Consider the following 18372-nt stretch of genomic DNA (forward strand, 5'->3'; position numbering starts at 1 on the left):
AGGTAATAATCTGAAAAAAGTTATTTACATTAACTAGTAACCCTTAAGCAATTGTGAGTAATGAAACATGTTTGACTCTCCTGATATTTACATAATATTTTAAAACCGCTATATGCATTTTAAAAGTCTCGTTATCTAGCGTTGTCTGAAGGCATGATGGGGAATAAATATGCAAGCAACAGGATTTCAAATATGAATAACGAGCTTTACAAAAAGATCGGTACACATTGTTGCGTAATGTTGCAGATAAGAGTCAAAACGAAACAATATTTAAAGTGTGTATACTAGAGGCAGAGATAGGAAGCATCAGAACTTTTGTGATCTGTTTTCCCAATTTACGAATGGCGCAGGTGGAATGCTATCATCAGAATCAGAGCCTATGTCGTGATCTACGAATTTTGCAATATCAACACACATCTGGGTGTTTATGCATCTGCATCTATAAATTTCATAGGGACTTGTGCATAGTCTGACCACTAAAAATCACGTCACCCATTGGCAATCCACCGTTTCCAAATGTGTAACTCTAGTGCAAAGTCCACGTTTATAGCTTTTCACACGTGCGGTGACCTCTGCTACCTTGGTGAAGAAGTCAGCTATGATAGACATCACTCTATCAAAACCAGTAGGGGATATGATTAAAGTGTTTTAAATGAAAAATAAAAATATTGGTTTTATCCTATTGTATAATATAAGTATATTGAAAATATTTAAAGAATTGTTTTACCAAGACCACATTACCACTTCAAAATAAATGTTTACGAAAAAATTAAACAAATTGAAATATATTTTTATAGACATTTTTCCACAAAATAAAACTAAAATACCCTAGCTATTAAATTTATGTTTGATTATTATTCAGTATATGCAATTAAAAGTTAAAAAAATTTAACCTTTTAATTTCTCAACTAATAACATATATCATTATAAATTTTGCATAACATTTACTTCTAATATATGTGCATGTATATGTACACGCACATACACCTAAATAAGTTAAAAGTCAAAATAATTTAAATATTTAAATATTAGTTCCTATTGGGTATTATTGTGAGTCCCTGCCTCCATTATTGGGAGTGTGTTAATCTGTGGCCATGTGTGGTGCTAGGCTTACACCAAGGCTGGGTTTATCACCTCTGGGGCGTAGTAGTAACTTTAGAAGTGTAGCCTATGAATAGTGTGAGAAAGTAGCCTCTTTCTAGCAAGGTTACCCCCCTTTTTGGCCTGTTTGTGAGTGTTTGTCAGTGTGTTTTTACTGTCTCAGTGGGATCCTGCTAGCCAGAACCCCAGTGCTCATAGTCTATAACCCTATTTGTCAGTGTGTTTTCCCTGTCTTACTGGGATCCTGCTAGCTAGGACTCCAGTGCTCATAGTTTGTGGCCTATGTGTGTTGTCAGTATGCTTGACTGTGTCACTGAAGCTCTGCTTACCAGAACTCCAGTGTGTTAGAAATGGGTTCTTTGGTTGGCAGTCAGATTACCCCCTGTCCAAGCAAGTACCCTCACTCTAGTCAGGGTAAGTCACTAACAATCCAAATGATCCTGTGCCCACCCTCTGGTAGCTTGGCACTGAGCAGTCAGGAGTAACTTAGAAGGCAATGTGTAAGGTATTTGTGCAATATATCATGCAATAACACAGTATAGCACCACAAAAATACAACACACAGTGTTCAGGAAAATATATAATATTTATCTGATAAGATGCAGGTCAAAATGATTAAAATGCAATAAGTATATGTTGAGATATCACTGTAAAAGTGATCTAAAGTGTCTTTAGTCTTTTTAAAGCAATAAATGTCTCTTTCAAGCACAAAGTACCTGGTTCACGTTCAAAATCTCTGCAAAGAACCACAGAGGAGGAGATGCGTGGAAAACAAGGGGGTGTGCGTTGATTTCTCGGGACGCACACAGCGATGCATCATTTAGTTTTCATGCATGGACGGCTGTGCGTCAATATCCAGTGCTTGGTCGTGGATCCTCTTCGGGTTGCGGGGTTCTTAGAAGCCCCGGGATGATGTGTGGATTTCCGGTGCTGACAGGATGAAGTCACAGGGGCTGTGTCGATCCGGTGGGTGTTGTGTGGACATTTCTACCGCATGGCAGGCACTGTGTCGATTCCTCTCTGAAAGTCAGGCTGAATCGTTCCAGCTCAGCTGTGTGTCGATCCAGTGGGCCGTGCGTCAAATTTGCAGTCGCTACGCTGGCGTTGCGTCAATCTTCTCTTTTTTTGGGGGGGAAAAGAAAGAGAAATAATTACATTCATACATCATTTTGTCCATAACATAAGATTCAAAAGATAATTACATATTCCCAATATCCTGGAAGGAGGCGAATTACTCCTTTGTCATCAGAACAGAACTTTAGATTGAACCTTCATTCATGGGCCAGAAGCCAATTCTGAAATTGTCCCCAAATTATTTTCCCTTTTTTCTGGCCGATCTCCACTTACGTTCATACAGTGCGATTTCCAAATGATACACAGACAGTAACCTGCCCAACCACTGCTGCCATGACGATGGTTGCGGTTTCAGCCATGCAGAGGAGACACATAATCGATAGACCGCCATGGCCAGAAAGATAAGCGCCCTATGTCGTCCCCTCATTTCCTCAGCGACCCCTAAGACCATGATCTAAGGGGTAAGGACCACATCACATCCCAATATTTCTTTTAGCATGAGTTGCATGGCGTCTCTCAGTACCATCAGTTCCCCGCACGTGGCAAACATATGAACAATATGTGTTACGTGCGCCCCACACCTTGGACAGTTTGTCCCTCGTGAGCCCCCCCACTTGACAAGGTGAGCCAGTGTATAGTACAGGTGGAACATGGTCTTATATTGTTGTGCTTGCAGAGAAGAAGAAAGTAACCTAGTATGTCCCAGTTCAAGTGATTTGAGAAAATGAGTACCTCCATCTACCAATTGTCCTTCCACCTCTCACTATGCTTCCCCAAATCATCAGGTTGTTCTGCCATCAGTGATGAGTAAATTAACTTAATAGGCATATTAGATTTCCCCAAAATACCCTTTAACAACAGGTTGCTTCTGAATCCCTGTGCCCACCCCTGTTTTTTTGCCCAAAAAATCTCATATCTGTAAATATTTGAAAAAATCCCTTTGTTCTAGACCATATTGTTCTTGAAGACTCTTAAACACCTTCACTTCGAGATTGTCAAAGAAGTCTCCTAACCTCTATATGCCTCAGGAGGCCCATTCTACCATATGGATATCCTTAAATATTTCGGGAAGCGACAGATTGTTCTTGATTATAGTATAGTAATTAAATCTTCCAAGCCCATTCTTTATGCGCCATGACTGCCAGAAATTTATAAACCGCCTCTAATACCTTGTATCGAGCTTTCTTATGGTACCCAGGTTCGTGGAAGGTTAACAGACATCCATTAGCGGCCGATCCCAAAAGCAACTTGTAGATATTAGGACCGTCCTCCACCTCATTCTCGCCTGCCCTTCCCCCCATAATGGCCGCATATATTGAAAAGCTGCTGCTGTTTGATATAATTTCATATTCGGTAGGCACCACCCCCCCTTTTCCGGAGGTAAAGACATAAATTTACCCGCTCTTCTGCACTTGCCATATGCCCAAATAAATCTCATGACTACCCGCTACCATAGCCTTAAACCGAGAATTTGTAAAGTTCAATGGTATGGCATGGAAAATATACAATAGTTTTGGGAAGAGAATAATTTTAACCATATTGCACCTCCCCATTATAGTCATATGCAAATTGTTCCATCTATGCATATCGTTTTTGGTCTTCGCAAGTAGTGTGTCTAAGTTCAGATTAATGATTTCTCCTACTCTTGGTGTAATATCAGTACCTAAGTAGACTGCATGATCCACCCTCCGATTGTCCTGAGAGTTTGTATATTGGTTAGCCAGCAACTGTGTTTTATTTCTATTTAGCAGATACCAAGAGAACATTCCAAACTTGCTCGTCACATCTTCGATTTCTTTCAACGCTAGATCCGGGTTAGAAGTTATAATGGCTATATCATCCACATACGCTAAAACTTTTGTATCCCATCCATGCCTACACACCGGCAAAATCTTACTATTCCCTTCAAGCTGTCTGAGCAGGGGATCTATATATAGAGCAAACAACAACGGGGAGCAGGGGCATCCCTGCCTAGTGCCTCGCCCTACTTGGATACAGTCAGACTGCCCTCCCATTAGTTGTATTCTCACTCCCGGTGACCTATAAATAGCTTTGATTGCCAGAATGAACTTCTCCCCAAAGCCATAGTTCTCCATAACCTGCCAGAGATATTTCCAATTAACCCGATCAAATGCTTTCTCGGCATCTAACAATGCGACAGCCATGGGCTCGTCGGCGACTTCTGTCGCATTGAAGAGTGTAATAACTCTTCGAATATGTTCAACCGTGTCTCTACCCGGGATGAACCCATGTTGTCTAGGTGTTACCAGTTTCTTGATCACCAGAGATAATCGAGCAGCTAGTATTTTTTAATAGATTTTAGCATCGCTATTGATTAATGTTATCGGCCAGTAAGAAGCCGGGCTCTGTGGAGCCTTCCCTTACTTCAAAAAAACTAATATGTTGGCCATTCCCCATGATGGCGGGATTTCTCCACCATTCTGTACCCGAATAAATAGCTCTATCATCAGAGGAAGTAACAATGTTTTAAAGATTTCATAGAACTCTAGGGGGATCGCATCAGGGCCAGAGGCTTTCCCAGTGGCGAGTTCACTTAATGCCTTATCTATTTCTAAGCTATCAATCTGTCCCTCCAGTTGTGAATGATCCTCCTCTAATACTTTATTAAACTTAATGGAGCTTAGAAATTCTTGCATCTCTGTAGCTAAAAATCCAGATGTATTGCTACAAAGCTACATATAGTATCTCTGGAACACCTTCCTAATTCCATCTGCATCTGGCACTATTTGTCCTTCTGATCCCTAATCTCTCTGATGACCCCAGCTGCTGCTTTATGCCTTGCCCTTACCGCCAGCAGGTGCCCGGTTCTTTCTCCAAACTCATACCCTTCAGAGCGTTGCACAATATATTTTACTGCTATTCTTTGTGCAGTGACCTCATTTATTGCTGCCCTTGCTATAGCAATCCGCTCCTGAATTTTGTTTATATCCTCCCCCTTTTCCATAGTTGTAATCAACTGTCCTTCTGCATCTCTGAGTTTCATATGCAAATCCCTTACTCTGCTTTGGGTGCTTTTTTGTTTCTTAAGGCTAAAGCTCAAGGCTTCCCTCCGTATTCCTGCTTTCAAGGCACCCCAGACTATCTCTATAGGGGCAGACCCCAGATTCATCTCTAAGAATTCAACTATCCAATTCTTCATATAATCACAGTATTCAGAATCCTTAAGGAGCCCTCTTTCAAAGGTCCACCTCCTGGCTTTATACTCAAGACCATCTAGCTCCAGAGCAAGTACCAATGGGTTATGATCTGACATAATCTGTGGGAATAATTCCATACACGCATGCGTTAACAATTCCGGGGATATCAAGAAAAAATCTAGTCGAGCCAATTTCGCATGAGGGGCAGAGAAATAGGTGTACCCAGGATCTGAGTCGCAAAGCTTAATCCAAGCATCTACCAGTCCTAACTCCTTCTGAATACCGACCATTGCCTTGAATACACAAGGCTTACGTCCCTGATATTTCTTAACTACGGGCGCTAATAGATCCTGCAATCCATCCCAAGAGCCATTAAAACTGAAATCCCCACATAGAATATACAGAGGAGGCCAGCCGGTTAATTCTATAGCTAAGGTATCCATTACTACCGGATCGTCGGTTACTGCCCCATATACAGAGCATAAAGTAAAACATCCTTTACCATAGGAGCACTCTACAATTGCCCGTCTCCCATTCCTGTCAGCCTTTGGCTAGCAAATTTTAAACTATTACTCCGATCCAATATTGCCACCCCTTTAGTTTTCACCTCTTGTTCTTAGCACACTATCATTCTCATACCAAGTGATCCTAAAATTCTGTGGTTCTCATATTCCACATGTGTCTCTTGTAGGCAGTAGATATCCGCCCTAACAGTTTTCAGGTCTTCCATAACTTTTCTTCTTTTTAGGGGATCATTTAATCCACAAATATTAATAGAAGCTATTGGGAGTCTAGTAATTTCTATCCCCTTTTTTCCCCCGCACCCTTTCCCACCCTTTTCTCCCTCCCATTCTTTTTTCTTTGCTTTCCATCCTGGCTGTATGAAGTCTCTAGTGTCTTAAATATACCTCCCTTCTCCTTTTCCTCTCTTATCCTTATACTTCTCTTAATTCTCTTTATCCCTTCCTTCCCCGTTTTTCCCCTTCCCCCCTCCCCCCTTCCCCCTACCACCCTTCTCCCTGAACCCTCTTTCACCATCTTCCCCCTCCCCACACCACTCCCATCCGCCCCGTCCCCACCCCACTCTGGTTGGTTGGGATCCCCCTCTCCCAACCAGCCCCCCCCTTCCTGTTGAGCAATCAGACCACCTTTGGTCCGAATGTTGGCGTTGTGTAGATGTGGGGTGCCCGCCCAACACCGGGTTCACTTGACATCTTTAACCCACATCATTTTAACCCCATCAAATATTCCTTTGCTTGGATCTCAGATGTAAACCATCTCACTTTCCCATTCATAATCGTTTTTAGGCGAGCTGGGGCTATCAGATAGGCTTCCCCTCCCTTGTCCAAAAACAGTTTGATTAGCTGTCGGAGCTGCCATCTGCGTCCCACAGTTGTATGGCAGAAATCTGGTCGAGTGAAAAAAGTGACTCCTTCTATGCTACGTGGGGCATTAGGACGAGATTTGTCAAAAATAGCTTGCCATAGCAAATAATTGCCAAAAAAGACCAGGATAGCTCTAGGATATTTTGGGTCTGCTGGGTGCGATCCCTCCCTCTGAGTTGCCAGAAACCTGTGAACACGCTGAATCTCATTATCCCAGTCCCTGTTGCTCAGTTCGGGAAAAGCCCCCCGCAGTAACTTAATCATGTAAGCCCGAATGTCACTCCCTTCCAACCCTTCATTAATGCCCAAAAAGAGCAGATTATTTCTTCTCTGTCGGTTCTCGTAATCTTCCAGCTTCCACATTATGTCAGTCAGTTGACCCTCCTGCGTAGCATTCTGTTGTTTAAGGATATCGACATCCTCTTCGACTGCCACCATCCTCTCATCCGTTGAGCATAATTTAGCTTCAATCTCGGTGCATGACTTTGCTACTTTGTGTACTGTTCCTTGCAACCGCTTTGTAGCTACCCTGGCGCGGTGATTTTCAATCCGAGTTTCTGTTTGAAGTTCTTTAATCAAATTGTATATTGATTGCAACATCCCAGAGTCAGTGCCCACCATACTTGCACCGCTTATCGCACCCCTGGTACTTCCTTCCATGCTGTTGTCCGCCAGCTGTTGGCCACTCCAACGATCTTCTCATTGCGAAGTCAGGCTGCGTCGTTCCAGTTCGGCATGCTGTGCAGGCTGTTCGTCGTTTCTGGCAGGCTGTGCATCGATTTGTGCCGCACAAGGAGTTCTTCTTGTAGAGATGAAGTCTTTTTGGTCCTGAGACTTCAGGGAACAGGAGACAAGCTCTATCCAAGCCCTTGGAGAGCACTTCTCACCACAGCCAGAGAGCAGCAAGGCAGCAGGTCAACAGCAAGGGAGAAGTCCTTCACCGAAAGCAGATAGGTGAGTCCTTTGGGCAGCCAGGCAGTTCTTCATGGCAGGATGCAAGTTCTAGTTCAGGTTTTCTTCTCCAGGAAGTGTGTGAGTTGGAAGGGGCAGAGGTCCTGTTTAAATACCCAAATGTGCCTTTGAAGTGGGGGAGACTTCAAAGAGTGGCTTAGAATTGCACCAGGTCCCCTTTCAGTTCAATCCTGTCTGCCAGGGTCCCAGTAGGTGGTGTGGCAGTCCTTTGTGTGAGGGCAGGCTACAGTCCTTTCACATGTTAGTGTCAGGCCCTCCACCCTCCCAACCGAGTAAAACTCATTTAAAATGCAGATGTATGCAAATGAGGCTGAGTATCCTGTGTTTGGAGTGTGTCTGAGTGAATGCACAAGGGAGCGGTCAACTAAACTCAGCCAGACTTAGATTGTAAGGCACAGAAGGATTTAAGTGCAGAGAAATGCTCACTTTCTAAAAGTGATATTTCTAAAATAGTAATATTAAACCCAACTTCACTAGTCGGAAGTATTTTGTATCACCATTTTTACCATACTAAATATGACCTTTCTACTCCTTTTGGATCAGCAGCTACCACCTAAACGGTATATGAGGGTAGCCCCAATGTTAGCCTATGAAGGGAGCATGCCTCACAGCACTATAAAAATGAATTTAGGAGTTTTTACACTACCAGGACATGTAAACTACATAGGTACATGTCCTGCCTTTTGCCTACACAACACCCTGCCTTAGGGGTTACCTAGGGCACACCTTAGTGGTGACTTATATGTAGAAAAAGGGGAGTTTTAGGCTTGGCAAGTAGTTTTAAATGCCAAGTCGAATTGGCAGTGAAACTGCACACACAGGCCCTGCAATGGCAGGCCTGAGACAAGATTAAGGAGCTACTTAAGTGGGTGGCACAATCAGTGCTGCAGGCCCACTAATAGCATTTAATCTACAGGCCCTGGGCACACATAGTACACTCTACTAGGGACTTATAAGTACATTAAATAGTCCAATTGGGTATGATCCAATGTTACCATGTTTAAAAGGAGAGAGCATATGCACTTTAGCACTGGTTAGCAGTGGTAAAGTGTGCAGAGTTTTAAAACCAGCAAAAACAGTATCTAAAAAGTGGAGGGAGGCAGGCAAAAAGTTAGGGGTGACCACCCTAAGGATGTCAGGTCTAACACAGTGCTTATGCTCTCTCTACTTACTAAATTTGTCACTACACTTTAGTGACTCCATATTCCAATTCTGATTAGCACATTGGACCCCCTTATAAGTCTCTGTATATGGTACCTAGGTACCCAGGGCATTGGGGTTCCAGGAGATCCTTATGGGCTGCAGCATTTCTTTTGCCACCCATAAGGAGCTCATACAAACCTTTCATCAGGACTGCCAATGCAACCGGAGTGAAATAGTGCACACACTATTTCACAACCATTTTAAACTGCACTAAGTAGCTTAAAAGTCACCTATGTGTCTAAGCTTCACAATAGTTACTTCGAATATGGCCATGTGTGGTGTCTAAGATCATGGAATTGGCCACCCAATCCAAATCTGGTATTGGGGGCAATCCCATGCACTGTGGGGGCTCCACCATTGACCCCCAGTACTGCCAATCCAGTTCTCTGAGGTTTCCACTGCAGCCCCAGCTGCTGCTGCTTCATGGACAGGTTTCTGCCCTCCTGGGGAATGAGCAGCTCAATCCCAGGAAGGCAGAACAATGCATTTCCTTTAGGAGAGGGGTGTTACACCCTCTCCCATTGGAAATAAATGTTACAGGCATGGGAGGGGTAGTCTCCCAAAGCCTCTGGAAATGCTTTGAAGGACACAAACGTTTCCCTCCTTGCATAATCCAGTCTACACTGGTTCAGGGACCCCCAGTCCCTGCTCTGACGTGAAACTGGACAAAGGAAAGGGGAGTGAGCACTCCCCTGTCCATCACCACCGATGGGTGGTCCCCAGAGCTCCTCCAGAGTGTCCCTGGTGTTAGCCATCTTGGATTCAAGGTGTGGGGACCCTCTGGAGACCTCTGAGTGGCCAGTGCCAGCAGGTGACGTCAGAGACCCCGCCTGACAGGTTCATACATGGGTAGGTAAACAATCCCACTCTTGGAGCTATTTAGGGTGGTGCTCATAGCTCCTCCAGAGTGTCCCTGGGTTTAGCCATCTTGGATTCCAAGGTGTGGAGACCCTTTGGAGACCTCTGAGTGGCCAGTGCCAGCAGTTGATGTCAGGGACCCCGCCTGATAGGTGTATACCTAGATAGGTAAACAATCCCCGTCTCGGGCCTATTTATGGTCTCTCCTCTGGGTGTTTCCTCAGATTCGGTTGGCAAGATTCCTCAGGACTCCTCTGCATCCTCTGCTTCAGCTTCTGACAGTTGGATCAGCCGCAGACTGCTCCAGGAACCGCTGGTAACTGCAACAAAGTATCCAGGACGACTCCTGTGACCTGCAACTTCAGCTCCAGCCAGCATTTCTAACAGTTTCCAAGGTGTGCACGCTCTGAGGACTGCCTGTCTTTACCCTGCAGCAGAAGAACTGAAGGAATCTCCTGTGGAGAGACGGAGTCACTTCCCTGCTTCTGCAGGCACCCTTCTGCGACGACAACGGGTACTCTGGGACTCCTCTGCTGATGACGAGTGTGCTCCCTGGAACACAGGTGGTGGACCAAAGTCCCCCAGACTGTCCAAAGTTCCAGCTGTACAAATTTGGTGGAGGTAAGAGCTTGCCATCCCGTGCTGTGACAGTACCCCTGTGCACTGCGTTTTCTGCAGCTCCTTGGGCTTCTGTGCACTTCTTCCAAAAGTTCTTCATGCACAGCATAGCCCAGGTCCTCAGCACTCCAGCCTCCATCCTCAGGTCCCTGAGTTGTTCTCCGGCGGCGTGGGACCTTCCAGTGTGGTGCTGCGATGACTGCACTTTGCATCTTCTTTGTCCCCACGTTCTGGGACTCACGTGGGTGCTGCCTGGTCTTCTGAGGGCTCTCTGAAGTACTGAGAGCCCCCTCTGTCTCCTCAGTCCAAGTTGAGACCCCCAGGTCCCTCCTCGGTCCATACAGCTCCTCTTTGATGCAAACCGCGTACTTGCTTGAATGAAGGCTTGTTGGCGGAATCCAGCAACGCAAACAGCCTGCATCCAACAACTTGACGTGGGACATCTCTTGAACCATGCAGGAACCCTCAGCCATCTTCTTTGGTGCACTTCTTTACTTTTCTTCTGACAGGAGAATCCACTTTTGCACCTTCTTCTAGGTTGGCAGGGGCTCCTGTCCTTCCTAGACTCTTCTTCGACTTCTGGACTTGGTCTCCTCTCTCCACAGGTCTTCAGGTCCAGGAATCCATTGTTTGTTGCTTGCAGTCTTGCTTGCTTCTTGCAAAATCCTGTATCACAACTTGTAGTGTGTCCTGAGGAAACTTGCTGTACTTTACTCCTGCTTTCCTGGGCTCTGGTGTGGGGTACTTTATTTACCTTTGGTGTTTTCCTACACTCACAGCACCCCTCTACACACTACACTTGCCTAGGGGGGAATTCGACATTCACATTCCACTATTTTAGTATATGGTTTGTGTTGCCCCTAGGCCCATTGCAATCTATTGTATTTTCTACTGTTTGCACTATTCTATGACTGTTTACTTACTTGATTGTGGTTACTGGTGTTTACATTGTGTATAATGCTTACCTCCAGAAGGTGTATTGCCTCTAAGATATTTTTGGCCTTGTGCCACTCAAATAAAGTACCTTTATTTTTGGTAACAATGGGTATTGTCTTTTATTGTATAGAAGTACTGTGTAACTATTGTGGTATTGCAGGAACTTTGCATGTCTCCTAGTTCAGCCTAAGCTGCTCTGCTACAGCTACATCTAGACAGCCTAAGTTGCTATAACACTGCCTACATTTCACTAATAAGGTATAACTGGACCTGGAATAAGGTGTAAGTACCTTAGGTACCCACCTACAAACCAGGCCATCATCTAACTCTTTTGTGTGAGTGTGTCTGTATTAACTTGCCCCTCCCTAAACTCCTCCTTGCCCCCAGGCTTATCCTTAGCCCTAGTTAAACCCTTCCATTTAGCAGAGGAAAATCCCCACTTTCAACCACTTCCCCACTTCCTCCTTCATTTACAGATTTATTGCAAGTTAGTAAACTTATATGTTCATAGATCTCCATATGAAAAATATAGGAGAGTTGGTGATGAAGATTTCCATCCTTAGATTTGTGAATTGCTTTTTGTTGTTTATAAGTACTATCACTGTAGTACTATTTTGCATACCACAAAATGTACTTTGTGTATCAAGCCATATGTGTTGATATTTTGACAAAACTTTGACCATCAAGATCCATTGATGTAAAAGGTTCTCACAAAGGCACAGATTTACTATTTTTTCGCACAATGCAGCATCCAAATTTGCTGTGCTACACTGCACAAGGGGGAACTCGTGGCACAGAGCCAATACCTTTGTGAGCAACCTGCTGCTGGTGTCATTCCCTGTGCTGGTTCAAAAAAAGCTGCCTTGTGCCATGCACGGATGTGAGTGTTTACTGCCTAGCATAGGATGAGTACTGGATGAATGCATTTCCAGTACAAACTCTTCTGTCCAGACAAACTCAGAAGGGGCCCTAGGCACTGGGTGTGTGCTGTGCACTACAGAATACTGTTAATGCTTCATTTTTGTGAAATGAACATATTTCCACTTGTTTGCACCTCCTTCAAATAGGCTTTACCTTTAGTTCCATAGCCATGTCTAGCTATCTAAGTAGATAGGGCTTTGCATCAAAACCAATGGGTGGCTGTTTTGGCTGTATTTATCTGCCCCAGTAACAACCCCTAAACACAAAGTGGCAAAAATATGTTTATACCTCTTTCCAGTTCAACATATCTTTGGGACTGAATAATAAAAGCATGTGCCACTTTGCACTGCGTTGCATCACTTTGGGTCACGTTGGTGCCAGCAGAAAGCATTATTACACCTGAACCCATGTTCATTGATACAGACTTCAAAGGAGGAAGAAACATCAGTTTAGTTAGAGAAAATAGTGAAGCTTGATGCAAACTAAAATTGCAACGTACATTCTGGAGACACAAACCACAGTAAAAACTCAGTGATATTTAATGTGCAGACACAATTAAATGTGCCTCAGGCTATTAAACAAAACATGGATGTTTTTTAGATGCACCAATAATTTGATTGCAGTTAATAACGCTCAGTTTATATTTTATATTTTATAAGATTGAGGAAGTGGAATACATATTTTTCATCCTCTTATATTCGTAGGCCTTTTATTATTCCGAAATACTGTATAACAGTGGTTTCCAACCTGTGGTCCGGGGTCCGCGAAGCCTCCTCAGGAGGTCCACAACTGCTTAGAAAAGTAAATAATATTAACAGTTTAGGTCCCCAGCTTTCAGTAATGACTCATTTGGGAGTCCCCAGATTCCAATAAAGATTTAGCTCCCCCGCCCCCCGGGCTCCAGTAATGATAAAGTGGAGGTCCACAGAAGTCAGAAGATTGGGAACCACTGCTGTATAACATTTCGCTGTTCGTAAAGTAGAGGCTGCAGTACGCGTTTGTTTTGAAGAGAACACAAGTATCGTCTGATCAAGATTGACAAATTGTTTCTGAGATGTATGCGCTAAATTGAAGAAAAGAAGCGGCAATCATTACCAATTCTGTAGGAGTGGCTAAGTTTGTTTTAATGTCCGTGAGAAATTAGTAAAACGAAATGCTAGCCCATCAGCCATTGACCATGGTTAACATTGTTGTAGATTCTTGTAAAGGCACCTGACAGTTTGCTGATTACATTTCACCAAATGTGATTTTATGACAAGACCGGAGGCTCTATTATGCGTTCTTTTCTTACTTTAATTCAAACAGCAGCAGTCAAGAAACTACAACTCCCAGAAAGGTTAGACAACAACTAACCAATGGGAGCAAAACCATAACCTGAACTGGACTAATAGGAAGGGGCCATAAACCATAGAGAGCACCCTTGACTGCAAGCAGCCCTCTTTTCTTGCTGCTCGCAGTCAAGATAAGTACTCTCCTATTTCTCATACGTATTTCCTATTTTCTTCGTTTTATATTTGAGGTTTTTTAAAGGTGTTATTATATTTCTTATTGTTTACACACTGTTTACCTGTTCTGCCTGCCGTTTACCACTTCGCGGCGACTTATCCCGTGCCCCCTCACCCCCCCCCACCTTTCAACTCGGACTCTTGCGCACGCTCCGTCGAGCGTTCTATTCGCGCAGTCCGTTTATTTCTGCCAGCGCGTCTCACTCCGAACACGCCTGACAGAAAAAGCAGCATTACCGGTTCGCGTCCAGGCCGATGCGGCGCGTTTTCCTTGTGCGGCTCCTCAAATTTCCATACTTTCAGCGGCGACTACAGAGAACAGCTTTCTCTCCGCTGTCTCCTCGGTGCCGACGCGCGTGTGTCTTCCGAATTCCTTCCCCTTCAGGACTCCGCCCTGGGGTGGAGCTAGCATAGTTTTGGAGCGTGTTGCTCCTGTTAACTCTTTATTAGCCCTGCATTTCTGACATTTTACTGGAGCTTTGTCTCCTTAATACTTTTACTCGTTTTTTACTATGGATTCAGGGAGTTCTCCCTCAAGGTCTTCCTCTCAGGAGGATGAGGAATCTTTTCAAGATTTAAACAAATTTATCCAGTCCTCAGTAAAACACGCTATGAAAGCGTCTATGCAAAAAATGTCAAAAAATATTGAAAATTCTGTATTGTCCATGATGTCCAAATCTAAGGCCTATTCTGCGGGGGAAAGCAGAAAACGGAAACTATCCTCTTCCAAATCACGTAAAGGTGCACAGACAGGAAGTGAGCTTGACTCACACCAGACTGAGGACTTGAGTCCTCCCAGGCCTCCTTCAAAGGAGGGGATTTCCGCCAAAAACATGGCAACTCATTCAAAATGCAAATCTAAACTGAAGCATGTTTCTGTGCCCAAAAAGATCGTGATATCAAAGATTTTGGACTCGGACGATGAGGACTTGGACGACTTATCCCACTCTGACAATCCGAATGATACGTTGTCCCCCCCTTCCTCCAAACGTATCAAAACTGCGACGAGTGGTCCTTCTATCAGTGTGGTTGACTCCGAGGGTGTGCCCATGTTCGACCCCTCTCTCATTCAACACCCTAATTCAACGGAATGGTTGCCGCTAGACCATGTAGGTGATTACATCTCTTCCCGCCTACGCCTTCCTCTAGACAAGCAAATCAGATCCAAATTAAAATCAGAATGTCCTAGGCCATCATTAGAATCCAACATTACAGTAACCCCAACCATTGATGATTCTCTCATCACTTTCTTTACCAAGTTCGGTAAAGATCCCCGTAAGGGAGAGGACAAGGCTTGGACCACTTGTCAGGACAAGCTTTTAGACGTTGTAGGCCCTCTTGCAAGAATCGTCGACATTGCAGAATCAGCCAGACTTGAGGATTCGCCCATTGATCCCTTGGACCTTTCCCTTTGGACTCAGCAGGCCTTTTGTTTTTTGGGCAATGCGAATTCGGCTATTATCCACGAAAGACGCAAGGGCCTTTTACTCAAAATGGACCCCAAGTTGGCTAACTTGGCCACTCGAGACCCCGGCATTCAGGCCGACGGAAAACTCTTTGGAGATAATTTTATAAAGGATGTTAGCCGTTTCATCTCAACGTTTTCATCCCTGGACAAAGCCCAACAAAACCTCAAAAAGGTGTTTAACCAACGTGTTTTTGCCCGGGCCGGTAGAGGCAGGAGCCGCTTTACCGGCCGTTCATACAGGAACCAAGGCTCAAGAGGTTATGCCGGTTCATTCAATTCCTACTCTCATGAGTTCAAACCACAGTTCTATCCCCAAAGATCTAGGGGTTTCCGCAACCGTGGCCAGCGCTCCTCCAGACCGCCCATCAATCAAGGTAAGCCAACCTTCTGGCCCTCCCGTAGAAGGTCGCCTACGTTTCTTCCTTCAGAAGTGGAAATCAATCACTGCAGATCCTTGGGTACTCTCAACTGTTCAGGGATACCAAATCTAATTTTTTTCTCCCCCTCTCCAACTTTGTCCCCCCCCCTCTACCAAAATTTTCTCTCGAAATGTCCTCTCTAATCTCTTTAGAAATACAATCTCTTCTAAAAAAAGACGCCATCCATTCTTGCACTCCAGATCCATCCAGGTTCACCAGTTCCATATTCCTCGTCCACAAAAAGAACAAAAAACTAAGACCAGTAATCAACCTGAAATTTTTCAACCAGTTTGTCATCTACCGGCACTTCAAGATGGAGACTATTATCCATCTCAGGGATATTTTGCTCCAGTCCGACTGGTTAGTCAGACTAGACTTACAGGACGCATACCTGACTGTTCCTATTCATCCTTCTCACAGGAAGGTTTTACAATTTCTTTGGAATTCAGAAAGTTATCACTTTTCCTCTCTTCCTTTTGGCCTATCTTCCGCCCCCTGGTGCTTCACGAAACTATTGAGACCGGTCGTAACCTTCCTTCGCTCCCTAGGTATCAGACTAATTATCTATCTCGACGACATTTTGATCATGCACCAAAACAAATCATCCTTACTATCTCACCTGCAGATTACATCCACTCTCCTCTCAGACCTCGGTTTCATCATAAACCTCGAAAAGTCAGTCCTTCTACCTTGTCAACAAATAGAGTTCCTCGGTTTTCAAATAGATTCAGTCTCGGCGGCTCTGTTCCTTCCCCGGTCCAAAGTCTCCGCAATAAAAAAAGAACTAATCTTAACTCTTCAAAAAGACGTTATCTCTCTCAGAACCCTCGCGAGGGTCGTCGGCCTTCTCTCGTCCTCCATTCAGGCCATCTTTCCCGGACCCCTCCACTACCGCGCCTTCCAGCGCCTCAAAATCCTTCATCTTCGTCGAGGCCTTGCTTATTCCGATCTCGTTTCCTTAGATCAGGAATCTCGGATGGAAATTCAATGGTGGATATCCCATTTAGAAGCTTGGAACGGCAGGTCCATCTTCCCCTCTGTGCCCGATCTTGTGTTAGAATCAGATGCAAGTCTCACGGGTTGGGGCGCCCGCTGTGGTTCGATCTCGACTGGTGGTACATGGTCCACAGGGGAGTCCAGATTGCACATAAATTGTTTAGAGCTTCTTGCAGGCTCCTTTGCGATCAAAAGTTTCACAAAAAACAGAGCACGGTGGTCCATTCTGCTCCGTATGGACAACATATCGGCGGTGCGTTACATCAACCGTCTAGGGGGCACCAGGTCCAAACCACTGGCTCTCCTAGCCAGGAGTCTCTGGGATTTTTGTTTGTCCCACAATATTTCCCTCCTAGCAGAATACCTTCCGGGATCTTTGAATTCCAATGCAGATTGGCATTCTCGCCACCTCACAGATTCCAGCAACTGGAAATTACACCAGTCAGTCTTCCAACTGATAGAAAGGAAATGGGGCCCTTTCCACATAGATCTTTTTGCGTCCAGACTCAACACCCAGCTTCCTCATTTTTTCAGCTGGTGCCCCGATCCACTGGCTCTGGCTACGGACGCCTTCCTACAAAATTGGTCCGGCTCCCTCAACTACGCCTTCCCTCCTTTTATCCTGATCAACAGGGTCCTGAACCAGGTCAGACGCCAGAGAGCATCCATTGTCCTGTTAACCCCCTTTTGGCAATCTCAGGTTTGGTTCCCTCCCCTTCTCGAACTGACGATAGATTTCCCTATTCTTCTCCCGACATTTCCATCCCTCATTCTCGATCCGTTCGATCAACCTCACAATTTGATCCTCGACCAAACGTTACCTCTCTCAGCCTGGCTCATTTCCGGTCTACCCAACAGTCCCATGCTATTTCGTCAGAAGCTACAGAGTTCATTAATAACGCATGGGCACCTGGCACGAGAAGAGCCTATAAATCAGCTTGGGCTCTTTGGTCAAGCTGGTGTCTGGGAAAGTGTTTCAATCCCTTTTCAGCGGATCTGAGTCTTATTATTAATTTCCTAGCTGCCCAAGCGGGTTTGGGTAAGTCATACCGTACAATCAATCTCTACAGATCGGCTATTTCTATGAACCACTCTTATATCAACGGAAGCCCTATTGGGTCTCACCCGTTAATCTGCCGTCTCCTGAAAGGAGTCAGACTCTCTAGGCCCCCTTCTGCGAAGTACTCTTATCTCTGGGACGTCGCCCTAGTCTTGAATCTTTTTCTCTCCTGGCCGGATAACCCAAGCCTTTCTCTCAAAATGCTCTCTGCTAAACTTACCATGTTGTTATGCTTAATTTCTATAAAAAGGACTTCAGACGTAAAGTCCTTAGATGTCTCTGCCCGACAATTCTTACCTTCAGGGGTTCTATTTCACATTTCCAAACGCACCAAAACTAATTTACACTCAGTTTTCTACCCTTTCTTTCCGGACAAGCCTAAGTTATGTGTTGGTCTTTGTTTAAAAGAATACGATAAAAGAACCGTCAACCTGAGAACGTCCTCTTCTAATCAATTGTTAATCTCTTTTCGAAAACCCCACAATCCAGTGTCTTCGGCAACCTTAGCCCGCTGGATCAAATTGATTATGTCCTTAGCGGGAATAGATATTTCTGTTTTCGGAGCCCATTCCTCCAGGGGAGCTATGGCCTCAAAAGCTTTTGCTATTGGGTCCTCTTTAGAGGACATTCTCAGGTCGGCTGACTGGTCAAATGATAATGTTTTCAAAACTTTCTATTGTAAACCTGTCAGAACTGCT

Source organism: Pleurodeles waltl, chromosome 10 (assembly GCF_031143425.1).
Source record: "Pleurodeles waltl isolate 20211129_DDA chromosome 10, aPleWal1.hap1.20221129, whole genome shotgun sequence".
Lineage (NCBI taxonomy): Eukaryota > Metazoa > Chordata > Amphibia > Caudata > Salamandridae > Pleurodeles > Pleurodeles waltl.